This window comes from Rousettus aegyptiacus, unplaced genomic scaffold (genome assembly GCF_014176215.1).
Source record: "Rousettus aegyptiacus isolate mRouAeg1 unplaced genomic scaffold, mRouAeg1.p scaffold_m13_p_16, whole genome shotgun sequence".
NCBI classification, from domain to species: domain Eukaryota; kingdom Metazoa; phylum Chordata; class Mammalia; order Chiroptera; family Pteropodidae; genus Rousettus; species Rousettus aegyptiacus.
This window is the reverse complement of record NW_023416291.1, coordinates 9,541,934-9,568,998: the sequence shown is the minus strand read 5'-3', so window position 1 is coordinate 9,568,998 and position 27,065 is coordinate 9,541,934. Positions and strand designations below refer to the sequence as shown.

The window sequence follows — 27,065 nt, the reverse complement described above, 5'->3', positions numbered from 1 at the left end:
AGACCTCCCGATGGCACAGAGGGAAGCGTGGTTGCGGGCTCCACCCGAGGCTGAGGTCACCCTCTTGCTGTAGCCTCATCTTGGAAATGCTGTCCCATTGCTTTTGCTTCAGTCTATTCAGGTCAGACTCAAGGGGAGGGAATTACACAAGGGCATAATCAAGACGAGGCAGGAACTATTGGGGGTCATATCAGTGGCTCCCCGGCATTGTTAATAACGCTGACATAGGTGAATGATTTTCCTTGAAAACCCTTTCGATTTTTTTTCTCTCTCATACTTGTGATGAAAGAAAATGCATGTAAATGAACAGGAGAATGGACATACTCTTAAGATAATCTTGCTTTGGCGACGTGGGTGGCTGTGGGGTAGGTGAGAAACTAACCATATAAAAGGAGAAGAAAGATAAATTTAGATAAAATGTCAACAGATTTCACCAGCATTTAGGGCTGTTATTATGAAAATTCCACAAGAGAAGACCAAACTTCGAATTTCAGATTTTTTTCCTAATTTCGATAGCATTGCTATTTCTAATATTGGAGTAATACATAGCCAGGTATCATGTTTTATCTTTATACCAAATTGTTGAACAAAGTCAACATTAGATCCAAAACTATTAACTGGCTCTAAATAAAATGACAGGGTATTTTTTTCTTTGTAAAGAACCACAGTTATATACTTTAGAAAATCAAAGTGATATTTTGACTTGTTTTTGCTGTTTACTTCTAGTTCTTAGATAAAGTAGAAGTTTTACCCCTTGGAAGGGCCACTTTTTAGTTTAGTTAATTAGAATGCCAGTTTATTTTATTATTATTACATAATTTGCTCACAGTATCCACTAAGAGAGAATATGGCTACAATTACAAATATCAGCTGGTTGTGATATATTCTCTCTTTGTTTGACTTCAGATTTTAGAATCCAATGTTACTTACATTGATTTCTTGGTAAAGTCTGTTATTGTTGTTGTATGCAATATTGAACCACTGAATCCTTTCCCTGCTGTGGAATTAGATGTGTATCCATTGTCTCATAATGAATATGCTGCCTAACAATGGACTTCTTTATAAACACAACAATAACATTTTGGATTTCATCATTATGAAAGATTAGAAATGTACAATTTAATTCCCAGGGTTTTAGCGTTAATGCGATACTAGCTAAAATATTTACATTTTCAGTGCCAGTTTAATTAAGCGTATTCATTGTCTTGAATCAAAATATAATTTGCACTGGGTTTAAATATTTCAGCATTATGTTTGTATAGAGTTTGAACACTGTCACAGAGGTCCTTAGAGTTAATTTTAAACTCCAGCAAATGAGTCATTTTAAGCTAACCCAAGCTTCGTGGTGCTTTGCAACACAGCCTTACATTTCCTGACAAATTGAATTCCAGCCAGGTGTCACTCTTTAGAATCCCCAAGGTTTATCTCTGCCCTTTCTGCTCTGACATATGCTTTTGACATAGCCAGAAAATTGTGTGATAGAAACCTGCGGAGTGGTAATACCCTCTACAGCAGGGGTCAGCTGTAAAGAACCATTAATGAGCCCTCCCATAAACAAACTGCTCTGAACAGTGACGGCGACAGAGGAAACTAAAAGAGACATGATTCTCCATTACGTGTTGCATACAGCACAAGGCTCGCCCATCACCTGTTCTTCAGAATGTCTTTCCAAAAAGTGGAAAGAAGCTGCATTTTTTGGTCCATATTTCCCATGAGAACATTCCTTGACATTATTTGACTCATACTTTTCCCCTCGATTTGAGAAGTATTCGATATTTACTTTTATTGATGCTTTACAATAGACATGTCACCTACTGTCTTATCTTTGTTAAAAGTGTCACTCTGGTCCATGGCCATGCCACCCTGAACGGGCCTGATCTCGTCTGATCTCGGAAGCTAAGTAGGGGTGGGCCTGGTTACTACTTGGATGGGAGACCACCTAGGAAGACCAGGTGCTGTATGTGGTAAAAAAAATAAATACATAAAAGTCACTCTTTGAAAACATGTACCCAAAGCACTTGAACGAAAATCGGTCAACATTTGTACAGTTTCCAATGTCCTGTTCCTAGTGGACCCCACACTGTAGGTCAGTCTGGAGTGAGAATAGTGATGGACAGGAAAGAACATAACCATGTACAATGAGTAAAAGCTATCGAGTGAAAATGAGATAGGAAGTTCATACATTTTTCTTAAAGTGAAACTATCTGCATTATTGTGTCTTAGAAGCGCTAAGGTCACGTTATTCTAACTATTTCAAAAGGAAAAACAGAGCATACTGGCACGTGAAGCAGACGTGGGCTGTGAGTGGCTGGCCGGGGGAACCGGGCAGTGGTTTATCTACTGACTTCATTTGTTTAGACGTGATATTTGATGATTATTTCTCATTTGTATATTGACATTTAGTATTGTTTATGTTATATGATATGCATATACCCTCCGATATAAATATGTATATTCATTAATCTAGAAAACAATTATTTTAGAATTAAATTAAGGTCAAACCCAAGAATTAAGTAAAGAGTTTGCAAAACATCTAGAATGTTGTATGCAGTATGCTCCAGATTTCTGGACTCTGACATAACTTTTTTCAAGTTTGTTGAATAAACATAATATGTACGTAGATTTTTTTTTAACACTCAGCATAGCATATATGAAGACAATTCAAGTTATTACATTTATTTTAAAAGTAGGAAAAAATGCCTCTTTTGTCTTTGTAAAATATGCTTAATAATATGGTGGTCATGTGTAAGTGCAATTTGCTTATGGTTTCCCCACTGATCCCAAATATGAATAAATGAAATAAAACACGGCAAAATCACATAAGGGATTAGTGTAAAAGCCCCCACATAAAAATGCTGACTTGTTGAGTAGAGCCGTCCAAGGACGCCACACCCTCCCTCCTTCCCAGAGCACTTGTCTCCTTGACTACGCCAGCCTGCCTTCCTGTCCAGTGTTAAGTCAGATTCAAGGACTCTGGACGAAAGAATCTTTATTCATAGACCTCCTTTCTCTTTCCCCATTCCAATTCTAAGATAATAGTAGTCATGAGTCTCAGAGGTTGTATTAATGTGACGTGTGTGTGTAAAAGACTTACCTCAACCTCATTGTGCATGACTTAAATATAGGAACTGTGCCTTACAAGTATCCTCTTTGGAGAAAAATTCAAGTTATCACTTGCAATATTTGTAATTCTTCAATAGGATAAGTAGTCTTACTTCGATTAGATGGATTTCAAATAGACTTGGAGCGGTCTCTGCTCTCAAAAGCCCCTTTTCTAAGTTTCTCTGATTAACAATAGCAACAGCTATTGCATAACTAAATAGAGTTAGATATATCATCTGAGGGTGTGAAACAATTTTTCTCTGTGCAAAACCATTTTTTTTTTTTTGGTACTTAATAAAAAACTTAAGACCAAGGGTCGTGTGAACAATTTGGCTCCTATATCCGGAATTTTCTCCAGATAGTTAAATGTATCTCTATAGTTAATGTGCTATGGAATAAAAAGGAAGAAAAATGTCACTGGACTGTACCTATTTGAATCATATACTTTGAAGATTTTCCATAAATACAGTGACAGAAAATTAAGAAACAGAAGGTTTTTAGTTAAGGGTATGATATGCTATGATTGTCTTTTGGAAAAGCTTAAAGTACACCAGTCACTTCCTCTTAGTTCAAACTCAGGACAGACACAAAATGGCATAGAAAAAATTTATTTTTACCCCTGACTATAATAACTACCCACGGCAGGTTGGGCAATTTGTGCACCACCAGGATCTTAACTCATTTTGAATTAAAATATGTCAGTGGAAGGGAAGAATGCATAAATGAAATTTCGTCCCCTTTGCATTTTAATCAAGCAGTGGAGTCATATCTTTGCAAAATTTGAAGTAACTTTAAGCTTGAGATGAAGTTAATGTCTTAGAAAGACTGTGTGTGAAAGGCAAGGCTATAAATCATAGTTTGAGAATTATCTCATCTGGGGATATTCTTTTAACTTTATTTAACATATTTCATCTTAGAATTGTGAAAGTCAAATTGACTTAACTAGCTAGTAGTCTTACCATTTCTTCAGTTTGCCATCCCCTTGCCTGCCCTTCTTCCTACCTTGCCTAAACAAAGAGTAGAAGAGTAGTTTTTCTATGCCAAGGATGTTTCTTGAAGAAAGTACACGGTGGATGAAACCCACCTCCTCCCCTCAGCGAGCTGCATTTTCATGGGGTCTGATGTGCGCAAAACTGTGCAGTTAAGTATCGTTGTTCTTGTCTCCTTCACTTAACATCTCCTAAGTGTCTTTCCGGAGACTTAAAATACATGCTATGAATAAACTTCCAAAAGCATGAAACTCGAGAAAGAAGTGTTAAAAGGTAAACAGGATCAGATGGGTGATGTTGGTGATATTTGGTGAACGGCTCACTGCCCGAAGCCTTATTTTTAACAGGACAAGTACAGGAGTCACCCGTACTTGTGGTTCTCCATCTTTTTGTGTGTTTTACATGAACGCTTTGATAACCTTGCTCGTTCCTCTGAGCATTTGTGTACAGACAATCACATGAACTGCAGGTGCTCAGCTTGTCCTCTATACGAACGGCAATAAATGAAAGTTATGACAGGAAGTCTGTGGAGATTGTTATAATAGTAATGGAATGGAAGGAGATAGTAATATTATTATCCGACATGGGGAATGATTAAATAATATTGAAATATGCCATTTAGAATGCGATTAAATTTTATTTTTCTATATCCTACATCGAAGTCACATTATTCAGATCGTTATAATTTAGGCTGTACATAGATACGATGGGATCGATACTAAAGGAATCTGTTTAATTGCTCATATACATGCATTTCCTGAGAGTCATCCAAGAACAAAGTCCTCAAGTGAATAATTACTTCTCAGTAGAACTAATTAAATGAAACTCAGATTGATTCAAGTATTTGTTATTTTATTTTGCGTTAGTTAATATCTCCTGACATACATATATACCTATTTAAACTCATTTATAGTCATGAATTAAAAATTTTTTTTAAAGTCTGTAGCAAAAGTATTAATATTTGAACTGCAGTGAACTTAGGAAACACATTAAACTCAATGAGACTTGAGGTTAACATTCCCAGGTCACACACCCCACAAGATTTAAGAATTTTATTCTCTTGACATTAAGTTGAAGTTTCCGTTTAGAGTTTACAGGATTACAATCCAGACAAATAACCTAGTATTTTAATTCTATGTTCTCAGTATAGTTTGTCTTTATGCCCACCCCGCTGACTGCCGGGGCTCCCTGTCCCCATCCACTGGCAGGAAGGGCTGGCCATCTTTCCCCCTCCCGCCATAGGCCTGTCGTGAAGCAGTGAGAACCCCGTACAGAAACACTGCCCTTGGGTGACACAGCTGCTCTGATCATTGCTCCAAAAGAGTACCATTGACTCTGGGGAAAGTAGCAAATGAACGTCTCCATGCCTGGTCCTTTCTCCAGCGATAACAGATCCCAGGGATTTGAACTTGGCTCATGATGTCTTAACCTAAATTTCAGAGCAATGATCGGAATCTTAAAAATCACCAATATCCTTTAACTTGGTAATCCCCTTTCCTGTGATCTGTTCTAAAAAATGAGTTGAAAGTACATAAACTATTGTCTTTTATCTGGGAATGTAAATTGGTGCAGCCACTACGGAAAACAGTATGGAGTTTCCTCAAAAAAAATTAAAAGAACTACCATATGATGCAGCAGTCTCACTTCTTGGTATACATCCAGAAGAAGTGAAAACAGAATGTCAAAGAAATATCTACACTCCCATGTCCCCTGCAGCACTGCGCACAATAGCCACGACGTGGTGATAACCTAAGCGTCCATTAGTGGGTGAGGGAACAGACTAGATGGAGTGCACACACTGTGGAGTATCATTCAGCCTTGAGAAAGAAGAAGTCCTGCCATGTGCCACAACTTCAATGACGTAAGTGAACCTTGAGGGTGTTTTGCTACGTGAAATAATCCGGACAGAGAAGGACAAAGACAAATGCTACATGGTATTATACGTGGAATCAAAAAAAAAAGAAAAAAAAAAGTCAGACCTGTAGAAACAGAGCTCAGAAAAGCGGTTGCCAGGAGCTAGGGTGGGCGTGGGGTAGGGGAAATAGGGAGAGGTTGGTGAAAGGGTTTGAATTTTCAGCTATAAGATGAACAAAGCCTAAGGAGCTAATGTAAAACATGACATCTGTAGTTGACGATACTTTATTATGTAACTGAAATTTGCTGAGGAAATAGAACTTCAGCGTTCTCTCTCTCACACACACACAGAACAAATAGGTGGTGATGGATTTATTAAGTAGATGAGGAGGAGCCTTTCACAATATACATGGATATCGAATCCCCATGGTGGACACCTTAAATACCTCACAGTTTTGTCCATTTTACTTCAAGAAGCTAGATAAAAAGGTTTTATAATGTCATTTTTACATTATAGTAAAAATTATGTATCCCAAATTAATGGTATATTATGTTGAAATAAAATATTTGTAGAGACTTTCTAATAAATGAAAAATGCTTATGTTAAGTTAGATTCGATTCAGTAATTATTATGAATATTTAAAAGTATAATTGCTTTCTTAAAGCAACAATACATACAGGTTGAAGACTTACTTTCCATTTAATATAAAACAAAATTGTTATGTGAATAATTCACATTATGTTTTCTGAATTATGACCAAGTAGGGTTATTTTTCAAAAGAATCTTTCTGCTATATTTTAGGGAAAATTCAGATACAGATGGCATAAAAGATAAGAATCCCAAACAGTGATATTCAAATTTCCTCTAGTTCTCAGAATGTCATCATAAATGAAATTATTTTTTTAAATTCTAGGTTTAAAGGGACATTTCAGTTATTATAAGAAGTAGCATGTGGATTTAAATCAAAATTGTAGAGAAAAATGGAAGAGATATGTGTGCTTGCCTAAGTAGATTTGATTGTTCAGTGTTTTAGAATATAGACATATATGGAAAGCGAGGTAAGAGAACGTAGATAATGAGAAAGAGACAGAGGAAATGAGAGACAGTGACAAAGAGGAGAGGAAATAAATATGGATATAGTTACATGAAACAAGAAATAATGTGATCCTAATCAAAGGTTTAAGTACCATGCAGAGCATAAAGCGTATTTGGGGAAAACGTGAGAGTTTGCTTTGTTAAAGAGAAATTAAAATTTAAGCAAGTGTTGAAAAAAAAATTTTTTTTTTTTTCTGATGAAGCAGTCTATTTGATTCAGGGGTAGAAGCATTAAAGGTAGGTGGTTCAAAGCACTCAGGCTGTCTCAGAGTGGCTCTGCTGTGTGAGTAGGCACAGAAATTATTTGCTGCACCCTCTTCATCTCAGATGGCTGCAATTTGCGTTTCAAATGAAAATCAGGAAACGCACGCATCAAGATCTATTTTTGGAACAAAATGTGGAATACAAATTATGCTAACTTAAATTTTTTAAATGCCTGATTATTATTTTCCTTTTGATTTTTATGTTTTCTGTTGCCTTATCAGAGTGAGGAGTTTCTTCTGTGTTAAAAAGAGAGGTGCTTATTTTGGGTGTGATAAATTTCAAACGAATAAGAATCATGTCAAAGGACCACATTATCACACAATTAGGGGGTGGCGATATAGCATAAATCCATCAGTGTGATTCACTGCCAGTGTATAATAGCAGGATAGCACCTTGAAAACTGCATATACCGCTATACTTTTTCTAAGGAAAACAAGGACTTACGGATGAACAAATGGCTTCTCTCAGCAGCTCTGTAAGATACTTAGGTGCTAATGTTTCTGTCTGAATGGGGTTTACAAGCCACAGCTATTTTAGGGGCATTAGTGCTCAAAAAAAGTCTATGTATTATTAGCACTTACATGACTCACTTTTAATAGAGCTAGTTATTACTAAAGACTGGGGTTTTCCTCTGTAACAGCAGTCTGTATCTTTTCTTCTGAAACTTAATGCTTTGTTTCTGGGAGTAGAGAAAATACATTCTTCTCTGTTACTGGGAAGGAATAGAATGCTGGAACATCGATCAGACTATCAGTGGTATTTTCCCTATCGAAAGAGCATGAGAAATGTATCGCATTTATCACCAGGTAAGACCACCTGAGTGTTTAATAAATACGGAAATCTAAATAGAATTTCACCAATGTAGTATTTTAAATGAATGAATAAGTGTTTTTGTAATTGGTATTTTAGAATGTGAGGACTCTATTATGACCAGTGTTGCGTATTTATTAACACTGTGTGTGTGGTGTGTGTGTGTGTGTGTTTTTAAATAAGGAATTGCAACATCTCATAGATGCTAATCATTTGGCCAGTAGGTGGCAGCATAGCTCTTTGGTTGCTTGGAGGAATGTTTTCAAATTTAAAGTAGTCAAAAGAACTATCTGGTGATTTAAAAAAGAAAAAGTCTTTCTATACTCTTCATATTTTTCTTTTATTTTCATATCATATTAATGCATGAGTATATAATATTTAGGTCTTAGTTTTACAGAAGATTAGCAATTTGCCCTTCCAAATATATTTTAATATATACATATACACATTTACAGTGCCATTTTCATTTTTAGATCATAAAATTTTAGAACATAAAGAAACACTTCTAAATCTTCTCCTTCATCCTTATCATTTTACAGATAAAAAACAAAACAAAACAGAGTCTCAGAAAGATGAGGCGATGTGTCCAAATTCAGCAACGGGTAGTTTCAGAAATCAATTCACCTTCCTTTCTCAATAAAAATTTGCCTGACACACATTTTCTTTGGTACAAGTGTTGAAATCTGAACTAGAGAATATAAACAACTACTTATGTTTTATTTTGTTCATATTTTAAAGTAAAATGTTCTCTTTTCTGTTGATCTTTTTGTTTGTTTTGCTTAGGTAGAGTGAAGGGAAACCACATAGAAACACTATTGATAAGCGGCAGTATTTTTTCCTCACCACTGACATTCTTAATCAAGTGACAACGTTAGATTGGGTAACTAGGTCAGTATCAGCTGATCTGTCAATTTTAAATGATGAGATATCATCTTAATAATCACTGTGCTCCAGTCTTTCAGAATTTTTATGTTGATTGTTCAGAATGCACCTCTAAGCATAAGGCCAAAGCTTTTACAGTTGTCAAGGAGGCCACACAAACTGCCCCTCCCCCATCTTCCTTTCCAGAGTCCCACCCCCTGCTCCCTCAGCTACCCCTAGCACGCAGGCTGGGGACTGTTCTTACAGGCTGCCAAACCCGTTGTAAGCCAGCCCCAAGCTTTTACATTCATGAAAATGCTCTGGCCCAGATATTTTCAAGGATTGCTTTCTTTTCTTTTTTAGTTCTTGGCACAAATGTCACCATGGAGGCCATTTGTAATTACTAATTACTAATCATCTTAAGTAAAATTGCAACAACTGCCCCCTTGTCATTTTTCCTGTCCGTGTTCTCTAATTTATTTAGTCGTTCTTTTGGGTTCTTTAAATTTGAGAGCGTTTCGCAAAAGAACTATGCTATTCTCAACATTGGCAAACGATATATTTTATTTATTTGTTTGTTTATTCATGGGTTAGTTTATTTTTATTAATCTCACTAGGTATACACCTCAGGAGGCTCCATATTGTGACTGTCTTGTTTCCTTCACCAACCCCTAGGCCCTGGCAAATAGTAACAACTCAACAAATTGAATGTTGACTTCATTCTTTTTAGGAAAGCCTGTTCTTTTTAGTGAAGCTTTTTAGTTAAAGCTTCGTCCTTTTTAGTAAAGCCTGTTTTTAGTAGAAGTTATACACAAAAGGGCGTGCAATTTTTAAAGTCTAATCAGCATAGATCTTATTTCCTGAATTACTTATAGTTCATACAAAGTATTATAAGCCGTGTTTTGTCAAGCTACTATATCTTTGTTAGTAATTGATGATTATTATAAGTAAAAATAAATGAAAACATTAGTAGTATATTATGGTTTCCAGATACTTTATGAATTTCTTCTTTTCCATTCGATTCCTTTTTTCTTTCTCTTCTCTTGCTTTAATAATTATATAACAAAGTGCATGAGGTCAAACTAATGAAGATTGATCTTGGAATTTTAATAATATCAAGTTTAGATACAGAAAATAAAATATAGGGTTTATTTTTAATCTTGAATTATAAGAATAACCTTGACGAATTTATTAATTTGCTACCCAGCCTAAGGTGAGCAACTCTGCAAGTTTTTGTCCATATCCTTATTTGACTAATCCTTGGTAGTGAGAAGGCTTTTTTTCATGACCAATTGCATATCATTGGTGCCTTGTGGCTTCGTGACCATAAAGCACTTCACCAGGGCTACCCATCAGTGACAAGTGATGTCAGAAGAGATATTGCTAATAATATGTGTGGCACTTTTTCTGTTAAGTGAATATCGATCCAGGATTGTGATACTTGGTTTGTAAGGAGAATTTTATTATGAAAAACAGACACCAGATCCTTCTCTTTGGGATTATTTAGGATTCTCATAAATGTAAAATGCTGTGATCTGTAGTGAGAAATATGTTATGTTATGCAAGCCAAGTCAGTTTACATTAAACTCACACTACGTTTAGTCATTTGTTTTAAGCTCAACAATACAAATTGATTTTATTATGAAAGAATGAAACTTTATATTTACACAGACTACCTATGAACACATTAGATGTCCCAATAATGAGCTCATTTTATGATACTATCACCAAGAAAGAACTTTCATATTACAAAAATAGAATTAAATAAAGTAAAACATTGTATGTTTCCTCTTCAAAATCATGAGCAACATTGCTCACTATGAACTATTTTTCTTAAAAGTAGTAAAAAAGATGAAAACGTGGATCAACAAGATGATAGGCAATTCTGCATTCATGCGCTGACATGGCCACCTCCTCTAGAAAATAGAACGGTGATGATATGAAGAGTTATCAAAATCTCTAAAATCATTCTATCTTGCCTTGAACTGAGACCTGGCTACTTTATACAGAATCGCAATTAGTCACTAGCCAGTGTCCAGCGATGCAGAAGCCATGATATAAAAACTACTCATAGTAATGTTATCAAAAATTCCATTTTTACCTAAAATTTGAAAATAAGATGAATTCACAAAGAAAATGTTTGCATTACACAGGCATACAGTTTCCGTAGTGGCATTTCCTGCGTGAATCATCACATGGCATATTGTTACTTTAAATGTTTTATAGAGAAGATCCGAGTAAATTAACCGTACGATGAGGAAAATATGCCAATGGCCACATGTAGTTTTGTTTGCACAACAGTCGCACACACAGGCGTCACGATGCATCCGATTTCAGACGTCACAGCCTGTAACATCTCTAAACATGAAGTGCTTATCCACGGGTAGACCCCTTCAGTTCCAGGGATGCAAATTAATAGTGTTTCCTGGGCTCAGATTTTAAATGGCTCTAAGACTCCGTATGCCAGCAGTCCAGCAGGGCACACACCAACATTCTCTAAAAATGTTAAATATGGTTCCTAGCGTGAAGCCTTCCTCATGGCATAAAAAGAATATTTTTTCTTCGATTAGAAACTTTGAAGTCAATTATGGCATGATATTCCTGAACAATTTTATTTAGATAAAAAATCAATTTTTAGAATGGATATTTTCATATATTTCAAAACCTATTGTACCGTGTTGCTGTATTATATTTCCTTCTTACCAATGTAGCGTTCATCTCTTTTATAAAAGTGAGTTGCTTGTGTTTATGTCTTCTCCTGGTCGACCGAGAGCTCCTCGGGCAAAGAAACATGAGTTCTGCTATTTTCCTGTTTGAGTAGCTAAGATAGTGGCTGGGATAAGGTGCTATTCAGTAAGTGTTTATTAAATAGATTCTAAATATTAATGCAATGTTGTCCCCATTCAAAGCTTTTTGAGGTAGATAAAAATGAATAGGAAGTGAAATGTTATAATCATTTACAAACTTTTACTTTGTGATGTAGTTATAAACTTTTAGTAAAATTCATTTATTTAATGTTATTTATTTTTAATGACACTACATAAGAAAATAGAGCCAGCTTTTTTCAAGGCATGCAATTTAAAGGACTTCTTTATAGTGATTTTGCTAAACATTTATGAGAAAAATGTGAAAATACTAAGGACTATATTATTACATTTTGAGAAAGTGATTTATAGTTGCTAGTTTTACTACGTTTAAAAATTTCTTTCTGATCAGCAAGCGAACACTTCTGAAATCAGGTTTTGTTCTTTCTGATGTTTGAATCGTAATACATACACACTTTTATTTAACTTGCCAAAAATAACGCCAGATAAAAATGATTTGTTTTCACCGTTTTTTTTTTCCCCCCTAAAGTCAAGATTTGTTAACATCATATTTCTGAGTAATATCCAGAACCCAAGAGTCTGAGTGTGGAAATTATCACATTTCTTTATTAATATCCATATCATTTAGATAAAAATAAGACTATTTTAAAGATGTACATGTGAATAATCAGGGTCTTAAAAAAAAGAAAGGAGGATCTTTGAGAAAATAAAAAAGGAGCAGAGTAAATGCTGGTCTCATTCCCCTACTCTTCTTGTGTCATTACGGTATGTTAAATGCCATTAAAGTGAATGAGAAAGTCAAACTTATCCCTGGTTAAAATTTTTAAAAACATCTTCTCTTCTTTAAATCATGTCTGTTGTGAGCACACATGTGCTGTGGGCTTTTCGGGGCACAGGCTCACAAATCATGAGCTTCTGTGTGTTGTACTGGTCTACCCCGGGCTGCTTTAATTATCTGGGTGTAGAAGCAATCAGCTTACAAGCCACGGTGGTCTTTATTCTGCTCCCTTTGGCCACCCGGTTCCGGATTGCAGGTTTTCGTGGATCCATCCATCAGGCATACACACCTATCTTTTCAAATACACCCAGTGGATACATTTTAACCTCAAATATTATAAAGTTAATAGGGACAGTTTGGGAAGAAAGCAATTGAACATACTATGCTATAAAATTTTATGTATTTTTTAATTGAAACTTGAAGATAAATAAAACTCCAGGTGATATCCAGACAAAGTCACGCTGTGTCTTGATATTAACGTGCAGTTTCTCCTCTCCGAGCGTTCGCGCGGCTCCGAGCGGGTATGGCGGGATGCCCTGTGCTCGTGGTCTTGCCCAGGCGGGATGCCCTGTGCTCGTGGTCTTGCCCAGGCGGGATGCCTTGTGCTCGTGGTCTTGCCCAGCCTCCCCGCTGCTTCCCTCTGCCCCTGATCCTTTCTCGTCTTCCCGTGTCAGTCTGTGTCTTCCCTGGGTCTGTACCGAAACGATTGCGTCTGTTAAATCTCTCCGTTGTCACTCAGAGGGAAGATGTTGAAAACGGAGTCATTCATGTTATTTCTGAATAGTTTCCGCCTCATGTTCTTAATTTTACAGTGGAAACACAAGAACTTCTAGAAATCAAGAAGGTGCTTTGTAGATTTTAATAGCATCTTTTAGAAATTTAAAGTCGTGTGTTCCTTAAAGGTGCTTTGGATACATGCTCATAAAATTAACTAATTTTTAAGTCGCCGTTATCATTATCCTCAGCTCATCTAAACTGACTGACTTTGACCAAAAAAGATATTGACCGAGAACAAGTTCATAAAATATCATGAAACCAGTAAGATTTATAGCATAGGCATCTGGGGCCTACCAAAAAGATAAGAACTACTACAAAAATAATAATTCTTAGGTTTTCTTGGGAAACAAAATTAATTGACACCGTAGTATGCTAACAAAACTCCTCTAAGACTAATCACGTATGATGCAGAGAAGAAAATTCAGTAATGCTCCGTGTCCCTTAAATACCAGTGCTTCAAATAGGGGTATTCGGGCCATGTCTTCTCGGTGTATTGCCTAATAGCCGATTGCATTTCTTTTCTTCTCTATATTTACTTTAGCCTTTTCATCTCTTTATTTGGTGTTGCATGGGTGATTGATTGATGGTTGGTGACACTGCGTAAATTGCAGCTTATGCCAAACTGGGGCAAAGTGAAATAGAAGGAATCTTGTCATCATTACTTGACCTTTATTTTAATGCGACTCTTATCAGACTGCCACTTAGTTTCGTGGATATGCTGAGAAATGCAGTGCCTGCCCTCAAATTATTTTTGAAAACAAAGTACTCTGTTAGCACACTTAATGTTCTTCCGTAAATCATGGTTATTCTCGTGCTATCATCTGTATTTGTGATTATATGAAAGAATTCTTCTCGTCTATGACTTTCTAGATCGGTGATAGTGACTTTTATATTACTGGTGTATAAATGGAGGGCTTAGCTTGACTCGCTGTCGGTTCTAGGAAATGCATGGAAAAATAGCCAGTATAAGAATAATCTGCCAGTTGCCCCAGCACTAAAAAGTACAAATGCTTTACTTTTCACAGTGAAAATGTAGTAGGAGGTAATATATGGAATTAGATTTTCAAATAATTAAAATATATTGACTCACTGAAATGCATTGAAAAAGAGAAATCATCATTGGATTAATTTTGTGGGAGGCAGATTATTAGAATATTTAATAAATAGATATTTAGTGTAAGTTATTTATGATAGCAATAATTGATGCCATATTTGGATGACGACTTTCTAAAAATTTAAACTAAGCTAATAACATGCTCTCTACCTAGAAGCGTTAAAGTAATTATGAATAAAATATTTGTCCAATATTTTTACGCAAAGAAATAATACTTCAAGTAGATACTGAAAAATAATATTTTTCAAATTTAGAATGAATCTTTTATATCAGTTGATTTTCAAAGAGATTAAAATAGAAATTTTTATTTAAAATTGAAGAATTCAGAATTTCTCTTATAGCCAGAATACATCAAATGGAACCAAATTTGCTTTTTCAGTTTAGACAATGTTGAATTACAGCAAAGACATGAGGCGAGTGTTTCCAGGCTTTGCATCCCAGACAGTGACTGACTGTGACCTTGAGAAAGGAGAATGGACCAGGGGAGGAGAGCCCGCCATGCACGCAGGCCTTCTGGCTGCGGGAACCTCCTCTACCACAGTGCGGTGATTGAGTCAGTCAAAGCAGCACAGCCTCGCTGAGCTCAGAAAGAACGTTGGCGTGTGGGGCAGCCGAGGTGGCTGAAATGGGTTGGGCAGCTGCTGGGGAGAAGCCAATGCAGGGAGGGAGGCCTCGGAAGCCTGCAGGCGGTCCTCCATGTTTCTGTGACTGAGGGGGCAATGTGCTCCTGTGCAGAGGGCCCCTCTAGGACACTCGTAGAGAGTCACTTATTCAGGGTCCTGAGAGCTGAGGACGATTCCAGGGACTGTGCAGGTGCAGATGGTGGAGACCTCTCCGAGCTTCTCACGTGCTCAGTTGGGACTGGACAATTCAGGTCTTGGGAGAAAGAACATGTCTTTGAACATGAGCCACCCCCTTGGATAAAGGAGAAAGCTAAGATAGATACGCTCTTGGTGTACCCCAGTCAGCACTGCCATTGCGTTGACGCCTGGACACAAGAGAGTATGACCGAGGTGCATGAAATGGGCAGGATCACAAGAAAAAGAGCAGAAGTGCTGAATTTCAGGAATAAATACATTTATGAAAAATATTTCTCAGAAATTCACTTTAAATCACTAAGTAGGAAGTAAAGTTAGCTTCCGGATTATTTATTTTAAAAGAAAGTGGAACAGAATCATTTTACAGTTTGACACCTAGATCCTGTGACTGCCAACTCTATATCCTGGCAGCGCCGGCCCTGAGGCCAGGGCGGATTTCAAGGGTGCCAGAGTGGGAGGCCGGTGCCAGGCTCCTGCTGGAAGTTGCTGAAGCTGCCAATTTGCTTTTTGCATCATAATAAGGCGAAGAGAGTGCTAAAATTAGACTTTCGCATGATAAACATTTTTGTTGTCCAAACCAGAGTCATTTGCGAAACTCATCACCCACCCCTCCTCCCTTAAGCCTCCTCCTTCCTATCTGCTGGGAATGTTTCCAACCACTTAGTTTCGAAAACAAGAAATCTGGGAGTCGGTTTAGAATTTCACTCACACAATCCTCGCCTTCGTTGTTTACATCATTCCCAAACTGGCTGCGTGACCTCTTTATGAACGATGGGATTTGTTTTTACCTTTCCCCAAGTCTCACTGTTACTCTTCTGAATCTGGTCATTAGTATTGGCCAGTTTGTTTCACGGTTTTCTGAAAACCAGTATCTTCCAAACCTACCTTAAAACCGTTCAGAGAATCAACATTCTAAATGCAAATTTAGTCATGCTGTTCTCCTATGACATGTTCAATAGTTAAGACGCATCTCAGCTCCTTAACACAGCACAGAAGGCACCAGTACTCTGTCTAGAAATCACCTTTCCAGGAATTTATCCTCTCGTCACATCTCACGACCCAACTACCTTATACTACTTTCAGTTCCTTCGGATGTGAGCCTGCTCACATGATAACATATTTTCTTAGAAAATCCACTACTTCTGGTCTTAATGATAAGTGTCATTAATATGGTTTGGAAAAAAATGTAATTCGCTGACTTAAATGAATTTGAATGTCTTTAGTGGAGACATGCACGCTCCAGGGAGCTGGGATCCCCGACTTTGATGCTACCTGGGCAAGGTGCTTAGATTTATTAGTGTGAAGATGCTCTCCATTCCCTAGCTGCACCTGCTGGAACTTCCCTGACGCTGAGTCTGATTTAAACCTCCCTCTTAAAAGCTCCTGCAAGTCTATTCAAACATTTTTATGATAGCATGTTCAAATTAATTTTAATCTCTTATTACCTTTATTCTTCTCCTTGCTGACATTTTACACAGAAGAATGTGATATATCTGATAATCAAAAAATTCAATAATTCTATCAGATTTTTAAAAGTATTTTCATATCAAACTCGTTTACATGGTATCCTTTTATTTACTATACTTAGAGGTTACTGTAAGATGATAGTAAATATAGAACAAATAAATCTAGATTATTAGTTTTCCGCCAGGGGTGAGTTTCCCTTCCAGGGAACATTTATAATGCCTGGAGACGTTTTTGGTTGCGACAATGAGGTGTCCGGGGAACTACTGGCATCTGGTGGATGGAGTCCAGGGAGGGCCCCCCACAACAGAGAGTTATTCATCCCAGCATGTCAGTGAGGCTGAGGTCGAAAAACCCTGATTTCTATGGAAACCAATGGGTCTTGGGCTCAGCAGTGAGCCTGTTCAGGTTCACATCCTGGCTCCACTAAGGACGTATCCGTGTGATGTTGAGTAGTTTACCTTTTTTTCAACTCTCTCTTAAAAATGGACGTAATGATTCATGCATAAAAACTTATCATCAGAATCAAATGCTTGGAACAGTACCTGTAATAGGTAACAATTAAAAATGTTAATTATTGTTGTCATAGATTATAAACGTATCATTATTGCTTAAGGATGTATGTGATTTTTCAATCACAAAATTGTTAAAGCAAATTGGCCAGAAACTACTTATGTTGTTGCAAAATTCATTTATATCTGGTTATGATTTCCTTGTGTTTTAATCAAATACCGAGTTAGCCGTGAGATGATACTAGGTGTGTTTTGTTGTCGTTTTTTTCTCTTCTCTCCAGCCACAGGCATAATTAGATGTAAGTGGATAGTATTTTAGTCACATAACGAGCAGAAGCTGTACAAAGTAAATGAAAGACCTAGTGTTCACAGAAGGCAAAAATGACATATAGTTTGAGCTAGGCTGAACACCAGAGAGAGCTGCCTTAATTCTGATGACTACACAAAGTTGCTGAGCTTTTTAACAATAACAACCTCTAAATTCCCAAGGAAAGGAACTTTCGGTTACAAAATCTAAAAAATTAGAGTGTGTGCCCAGTATAGTTTTGACATTATCATTTCTGTCTTATTTTTTCAATAGTATTAAAAATCTTGTAAAAGATATAATTTGCTGGCAAATGCTTGCATTTTTTGATATCAACAAACTATTACAAAACAAATAATTTTACACTCACATAGGTAGTTACTAAGTTATCAATATAAAATTGAACCCCTCATCCCTTGAAATAATGGACCACACAGAATTTTCTAGTTTTCCTCCATTCGTAAACTTTTTGGGAAAAAACAAAGTATTATGTATTAAAGCATGGAATACCAAAAAGAAAAATAATTGTTTTAAACATGCAGAATATGCCATTGAGAGACATTTTAGAATCTAATTGACTATTCCAGAAGAAGGAACAATGTTTATCAGAAAACCATACAAATTCATAAGTAGCGGGACTATTCATTTCAGAAAAGTTAAAAAACTTTTTCAAGGTGCTTGCTCATGTATGATGCTTGGTTCAGCACTGAAGAATAATTGTAATTGCGTAGCGCTACATGCTGAGTATTTATTTAACCGTACTCGTAGCAGATGCTAACTGTAAGGTGGCGTAGAGAAGGAACATTGGTAAGGGCCTTCGATATTAGAGATCTAAATCTTACACACCATAATAGAAGAGAGTATATACTTTCCAAAAAATTAAATCTCTAAAAATAACAGTGTAGACATCAATTTTATGTACACACAGGTGTATACATTTGTACAAGAAGACATGGCTAAAAACAAACAGAAAAACAACGAAAGAATGCGTTAGGGTGTACTAGGAAATAATGCGAAAAAGACCGCTCACTCTTCATTAGTAGCCTTTTCGGTTCTCTTATTTTTTAGACTAAGTGTATGTACTACTTTTGTAAAATAAAATTCATTAAAAGGATCATAGTAAACTAATTAAAATACAAATGTGGGAGGAAATGTGAGAAAAATTTCCAACTAATGTGATAGTCAAAAAGATGATATTTATTATTCACATAATTCACTCATTACTGAGGAAGAAAATCGAACATGCTGTCACGGTTGAGAATGAGTGATTTGGATACAGATTCCATTTTTGAATATCTGCTCCTTTGATGCTAACTCTCATTCATGAACTAGATAAATAATTTCTTCATCTCCAAACAATAATACCTATATAGCATGGTTCTTGGAAAAAACAAAGGAGAAGATAAAGTTGCTAATTTAAAAATGCTAAACATATTTTGAAAATTTAAATCCTAATAAGCGATCAGTGCTCTGAAACACAGAGTAGTGAGTGGGCAGCAATGTGTGTATGTGTGTGTGTGTGTGGGGGGTGTGTTTTGAAGGGTAACAGTTATACTTTCAAAGATTTTCGTTCATTGCCTCATGAAGGGATGGTATTTCACAGCCTGCATTAATCTGCTCAGGCCGCCATAATAAAATACCACAGACTGGATGTCTTAAACAACAGAATTTTATTTCTCACAGTCTGCAAGTCTAGAATTCTGAGATCAAGGTTTTGGCCCCTTTGATTTCTGGTGATTTCTGGTGAGAGCTCTCTTTCTGGCTTGCAGATGATCGCTTTCTTGCTGTGTCCTCACATGGCCTTTTCATGACCTTTTCTCTACACTCACATGGAGATATATATATATATATAGAGAGAGAGAGAGAGAGAGCGCGCGCGCGCACGCACAAGAGAGATGGAGTGTGTGTGCATGTGTGCGCGCACGTGTGTGTGTGTGTGTGTAAGGAAGAAAAGGAGAAAGGGGGAGAGAGAGGGAAGGGGAAAGAGAGAGATCTCTACTGCTCTGAGGTCTCTTCTAATCAGGTCTTTAATCCTATCAAATCAGACCCCACTCTTATGACCTTGTTTGATCTTAATTACTTCTGTAAAAGCTCTATCTCCAAACACTGTCACACTGGGGACTATGCCTCCAACATATGTATTCCAAGAGGACACAAACATTTAGTCCATAACACAGCCCAAAGATTAGAAGGCAAATTCCAGGACTAGGGACAAGATAAGACAAATTCCACATGTGCATTGAATTGTTTTAGTAACTGCAAGAGGCCTAATGTAATACTACATAATTGTACAGTCTTAGCTACATTAAGAAAAAGTGGAAATGATTGCATATTACATAGCTATCTACATTTGTGCTCTCCAAAATATTTTTTTGACATGGAGTTCTCATAATACAATGATAGGAAAAAATATGTGCATGTTTATATATAGTTTATAAAACATATGCATATATTAAAAAGAAATCTAAAATATATAACATAGCATGATATAGTATAGTATAGTATAGTATAGTATAGTATAAGGTGTAATATAACAATATAATAATACATAAACTTATATATGCTAATAAGAAACTTACTAAAATATTACCAGTTATCTCCAGTGGGTAGTGTTACTAATGGTATTTAAAAACCTTCTTTATATTTTTAAAACTACATTGATCATTTTTGCTTTCCTGTACGGTCATTTTCAAAATAAAATAGCACTTTTCTCATTGGAAAAAATTTAAACAACCTTGAGATGTGGGAGCCTTGTATTTTATTTTATGTGTAATATCTGAGAAATTACACAATTGAAAGTTTGCATAGTTCAAACTTAATACAATTCAAGAATACTTTTTCTTATAGAAAAGGCAACAGAGAAATGTCCTAGAATATAGACTTTTCTAATCACAGCACATACATCTAGATGCATTTTTTTCTAATTATGTCTTTTACTTTATCTAAAACAAAACTATCTGAATTTAAAGTTTGACCTTTTTCTTAGAAATTTAACACACCTAATTGAATTCCAAAGTTTTTTTGTTGCCTGGCAGCACTTTTAAGAACCAGCACCGACTCTACTGTTTAATGAATTCTTGGCTGATAATGTCATAAGGTAAAAACATTTTCAAGTTTTAATAACGGTGAATATCAGAATAATAGCACAGGTGTTATAAAAAAAAAAAAAAAACTTCCTGGACATTTCAGTGTGCATTAAAAACAGGATGATGTAAAAGGCGCACTGAAATAAAAAAGGAGTGAAGCGGATGTTTCTGTTTACCAACTAAAGTGATTGGAGCTTGTAACAATCATAAAAACGCAGTATACAATCCTGCTGGTTCTTACGTTAACAAATTTTTAATAAAAAAAGTCTACATTGTATATAGTGTTATTTTGTGAACCGCAATTACACTGCATAGGTAGCACAACAGAACAGCCCTCCCCCTCCCTCATACATGGTATATCCCTCTCTTTTCTCAATCATGTAGCCACCCCCCCAAAGTTAACAGTTTAACAGTTTGCGTGATTACTTCCCATCACTGATTTTATGATTCAATATGTGTATAGTATATCGTATTACCGATGAATAAGAAAAAATACAGTGTATATAAATTATTTTTCCTCACCATACATACTAAAAATCACTTCGTCGTAATACTGTATTCAGAAAAAAATTATGTATGTTATAATGATTGATTAACTCATAAATCATTTCTAGTGATCAAAAATTAAGAATTTAGTCTAAGAATAGTCTCCTTAGGATCAGTTCTCCGAATCTACATGGTTCTTCTATTTGTTTTACCTAAATATGATCAGAGACTTGTTAACGGTATGCAATTTCATAAATGCCTGTTCCTTGATAATATTTCTTCTAAAAATAAGAACAATGGGGAAAGAAGGAAACCAGTTTTTCCTCTCGAGTTAGTGTAATGTAAAATACTCATTAGCATGGTATTTTTCTTGAAAAATAAGGGCCAGCTATTTACTGAGCTACGTTTATGCCTCCTTGGAAGAAATTTAAAAGAAAATTATGAAAAATACTTATATTGGATTAGGGTTAAATTATCTCTGAGATGATGGTGAAAATTTTTCTTTTGAAATAAATAAATGAATAAATGAATAAATAAAACACAAAACACCAGTTTAAGAAAATAGCTAAGTGTTTATGGAAAACTGCTTAATTACAAATTTCTCCCGAAAGATGCATTTTTACAACTTGTCATCCCCCTACCTTAAAATATTGGCTCTTCTAAATCTCTTCTCTTATAGGAAACTAGATACTTATAGCTGTTTTTTTTTTTTTTTTTCCTATATCCAGTGTGATTCAGATTAGTGAATTATCAGGCAACTTCTCTTTTAACTTTCCATAATCATCATGGTTAAAATGTTCAGTTTTCCACAATCATCATGGTTATAATACAGTAATTCTACCTACGAAGAGGTATTATGGACAGAACACAACAGTAATTTAATTTAGTTATGGAATTAAGTTTATTACTATTAGAGATTGATATCGATGATACATTCTTAATAACCATTTCCCAATCTTTTATATGATTTAATTTGGCTTTTTTGATGATGCTCCTTACCTCAATTTTATTTGAAAACAAATAATTCAAATTACATCAGTTTTATAATAATTAGAAAAAAATTAAGAAATAGAACTTTTAGGAAATAGGAAAATTTGAAATTATAATGAAGATTGATCTGGGTTGCTGTCATCACGTTTTTCAATAAGTCAACCCACAGCGACTCAGTAGTCACATAGGAGTATTGTGCATGTGTGTTTTTAGTTTTTGTGGTTCTAGAAGAAAAAGAGGGTTTAACAATATTAAATTTTACTCAGAGTTATATTAGTCTTATGCACAGGTCCATGCAACAAGCCAGCCAACTTGACAGTTTAATTCCACATTAGGATAATGCTCAGAAGGGTAATCCCATTTACATGCAGGATAAGGATGCCTGCATAGTGGCTTTGCCCTACAAAATTGTTAGCTGTAAATTCTGAGCTGGCATTATGAGCTTCTTAACTCTTAAACCAGTCTTTTCTTAGCATCCTATTGCCAAGAGTAGATTATTTGCCCCATAAATCCACCTAACCCATTATATTTTTCTTTTTCAAATCATTTGGCAAATATACCCAAAGCATTAAAATCTGCTTTTTATATGGATTATCTTATTCTAGACTTAGTAATCATGTGTATGTAAAAGACACGGAATGAATTATAGATGGAACAGTTGTTTACAAGAGTGTATTAAAGAGAATCGAAGAGTTTTCTTTTTGCTATATTTAAGGATAAAAAAAAAATTAACCACTTGTTGGAGTCAAGGTAAATGTTCACAACACTTTATAAGGAAAATCAAAAAAGACATAAAACTATCTATTTACTTAGTTTTTTTGAAACTAGCACGTAAGTCTGTTTGTTTAACTGTGTGCTTAGCCCGTGAGTTCACATGACAGGCGTAGCTGACATTTATACTTTGCCACTGTGGAGAGATCAGACGTGAACCCACAAAGGTGAGCTGAAAGGAGGCGTGAGAGCTGTCTGCCTTGCCTCCTTCATTTACATGTTGACTAGGGGCCTAAAGTTTTAAGCTCACACCAATGAACAGAAAGGCGAACATTTTTGCTCTTATGTCTCAGTTTTCCAAATGGAGAAAAATCTGCCTTGGATCTCAAGTCTTGGGTGCAATCTAGTTTAAAAGTCTGCAGATGATACCATCTCTTTCAGCTTAGAGAGGCTGACTGTCTCTGAGAAAAATATTCGAAGCCCTGGAATACTGTCTGGCTTCCAGCTGTAACTACCTCTTTAGGATGATTTCTTTTTCCAGTTTCTTAGTGTCTTAAATCTGTTTACTTTACTCTTTTTATTGGAGTTTAATTATTTATGACTCATCTTCTACATTATCCTTTTCAATTAATAATAACATTAATTTGACAAAAAATTGTCTTATTTTGGGTGTCATATGTATAATTTGTATCTTGATTATATTATTTTATTTAAAAAAAACAGACTTTTTTAAGAGAAGTTTTACGCTTATAGCAAAAATCGAGTGGAAAGTACAGTATTCTCATATACCCCGTTTTCTCCTCATACACATTGACTGTATTAATTTATATTCTTATTCTTTTATTGGCATTTTTCAATTTAAACATCACTGGATGCTATTTCCATAGATCTACAGGAGAATGTTTAAAATGGTTATAGCTATAAGGATCATCTATACCCATTTATAGCAATCTGTCAGAAGCATCAACTTCAGTAAAGGGGTAGCTTAGAGCTATGAAACAAGAAAGGTTCTTGGACTCTCTTAAGGCACAGCAGGACAGTTTTATGATCTATTAAATGTCTGTCATGGGCAAAGGGGATCATGGCGGCCTGTGTATCGTGTTTTTGCCAACCTTGACCTATTGCCACAGGTAAGAAGACCAGGTTTCCCTACACAAACTTTGTGAATCTCCTTATTGCAAGAAGAACTTCCTCCTCCACTATTATAAACTTGTAATTATATGTTTTAGGAAATCTAAAAGACTTGCTTTTCTCAAATACTTGGATTCATAATAGTAAATGGCTACACCTTATCATCTTATTTGAATAGCTACAGTTCTTGCTTTATCATGTCATATGTGAGTTTAGATGGTCATTAACAAGGGCTACCTTTTGAAATAATAATAACATTAACAGCATTTACATTTTACTTGAATTTAAATTTTCAACCCTTTTTCACATACATTAATTAAGTTAATCTTCATATTATCTGATAGCAATTATTTTTATCCAACATTACTGATGAAGTCCAGAGAGATGAGTTCACTCGCTCTAAGCCATCTGATTAGTAAATGATGGAAACAGGATTAAAATCCAGGATGTCTGGCTCTAAAGCTCACATCTAGCCATGGCACATTCAGAGCTGGCAGGAAGGAGGGAAGAAGCATACGTCCGTTGTGAGTCTCCCAGTCTTTTTATGGAAGGAGGCAGTCCACAATCAGGCTTGTCTGCTCTTGGTTACTCCAGCATATCTCCAACATGTTGGCCAGTTTTATTGACCATCTTGTTCTGTGCAGGGTTCATGACAACTGAGGGTCCAAGAACAAATTCTCATTGTGACCCTGGTATTTTTCCCCTCTTCAGGCTTTTTTTTTTTTTTTTTAAGAGGCTACATTTTAATCAAATTGTGTTATTTGTTTGAAGTATTGTTGAGCACATAACATTTGTATAAAACTAGTTAAATAAATCAACCCCTCTTATAAAGTGTTTATTGCCATTGTTTTTGGAATTACCTATGGGCCAAGTTAAAAGAATAGTCCCCTTAGTATGAAAGTGCATCAACTTTTTCTTCTTTTTATGAGTGTTGCAGGAGATGTTCTTTGCTGCTCAGATTACCGTTTATAGATTTTTATAATCTAGTTAGTTTCATCTTTAATGAGCTAGGTCAGTAAACACACAAAGAGAACTAAACAAAATAACAATTACATGTCTTACTAGTAAGCAGGACTTAACTAGAACACTAGTATTATAATAAAACGAGACCTGAATTTTCACTAAATAAGATATTTTTAACATTGTCAGCATTTCAAAATTCTCCAGAAGCTTTATAGAAAATGCTGATGCTCAGATCTCACCACCAGAAATGCTTATTTAATCATTCCATGATAGGTCTTCATCATTATTTTGTTATTTAGCTGTTGCACATATACTTTTTAAATCTACTTTATTTAATTATAATGTACATATTTGACAAAATGCACTCATTTTAAATACTCATTCCATATATTTAAAAAAATGTTAATATCTGTGTAACCACTACACATCAGGATATATAGAATGTTTACATTTTTCCATTACCCTGTGCACTAAATCCACCTGCCTATCCCTGGCTCCGGGCCATCACAGATTTGCTCTGAGTCAGGAAAGATTAGGCTTGCCTGACCTACAATTTCACATAAGTAGAATAGAGAAATGCTGTGTGTGTGTCTTTGGCTTTTTTGTTCAGGAAAATGCCTTTGAGATTTATTTATGTTGTTGTGTATATCCACAGTTTGTTCTTTCTTATTGCCCAGTATAATGGGTTTATACCATATTGTGTGTGTGTGTACACAAACACATATGTAAATATTTTATATATTTGTATGTATGTATCTATCTCCATCTACCTACCTATCTACATGTCTGTCTGTCTGTCTATCATCTAAATGCCTTGCAATTTTTTAGTTATTTAAAAATTTTTACCTACTCTATATTAAATTTTTTCTTATATTTCTTTCTAGAACTTATACAGCCTTATCTTTATTTTAAGTGTAATGACCTGATTTGAGTTGATAACTATTTTGCAGGAGGAAGGGGCTGAGGTGCATTTCTTTGGCTATTCATTCCACCATTCCACCACTATTTAGTGAAAAAGGCTATTCCTTTCCTATGGCAGTATTGTCAGAAATCAGTGAACATGGATGTGGGGGAAGGCTTAGTATCCAGTAGCTGGAATGGACAACAGAGGCAAATTTGAGTTGCTTTGTCCTTTTTGTGACACTAGATAGAACCTCCAGAAAAAATCTTACATCAAAGTGGTGAGAATGAACACTGAGCCTTCCTAATCTTGGAAGGACAGTAGTCAGTCATCATAAGTATAAAGTTAGGAGTAGGTTTTAATAGTTGTCTATTATCAGAATGGAAAATTTCCTTTTATTCCTAGTTATGTGACACACAGTTCTTTTCATTAATGGATGTTGAGTTTTGTCATATGCTATTTCCGTATCTCAGGATGTCATCATATCCTTTTTCTCCTTCATTCTGTTAATATGATAAATAATATATAAATATATATATTAGATCCTCAAATGCCAAATCAAACTTGAATTCTTGGAGGGGGGAGCATTTTCATGATATATTAATATTTTTAGATATTACTTCAATACATTTCTAAACATTTTGTTAGATATTTTTCTATCCGTTTTCATAATGGTCTCCCCAAAGGCAGTTTCTCAATTGCTGTCCTTGATCCGGTTGTGTCTTTCCTGTGGAAAGACCCAGAAAATGCCAGCAGGCTGAACGCCTGGCCCTGTCAATGGAGGCAGTCCTGCTGAGTCGGTCAGGAATAGTTGTTAACAATGACGCAAGTTCTCTCTTTGATGTCTTATGTCTATAAACAAGCACTTTAAATATGTCACTAACCAGGCAACCAAGACCCATTTAAAAAGAAGTTTGTCAGAATGATATCACTGTTTTCATTACATGAGATGTTTTCAACACTGCCTGAGTATATTTAAAAAAAAAAAAATCATCGTTGCTCCAAATTCACCACCAGGAGTTTTGACTTCATTGTTCTGTTTCTACTTAAATCGACTATGTATTCATTCGGTTCTGTTTTTGTTTTTAATCTCTTCAGGTGATTCCAGCGTAAACCTGCCTTTCAGAACCAGGGTCTGAGTAAGTACAGTTACTTCTCAAACATCACTTTGAGAGATAGGTTATCTCGTCCCTGTGGAGGAGATTACATAACTTGAGTGAGTTCATATA

The 27,065-nt window shown here is 35.6% G+C and overlaps 1 long non-coding RNA gene and 1 pseudogene across 1 annotated transcript in view; both read left to right on the top strand.

Annotated features, from left to right (window-relative positions):
- LOC107516241 overlaps window positions 1-27,065 on the top strand; it is a 600,835-nt gene that overhangs the window by 221,967 nt on the left and 351,803 nt on the right. Inside the window, exon 4 of the long non-coding RNA XR_001598236.2 lies at window positions 26,935-26,975. This is a non-coding gene — a long non-coding RNA (uncharacterized LOC107516241). The remainder of the gene's footprint in view (window positions 1-26,934; window positions 26,976-27,065) is intronic.
- Window positions 1,846-1,964, top strand: LOC118612644 (annotated as a pseudogene).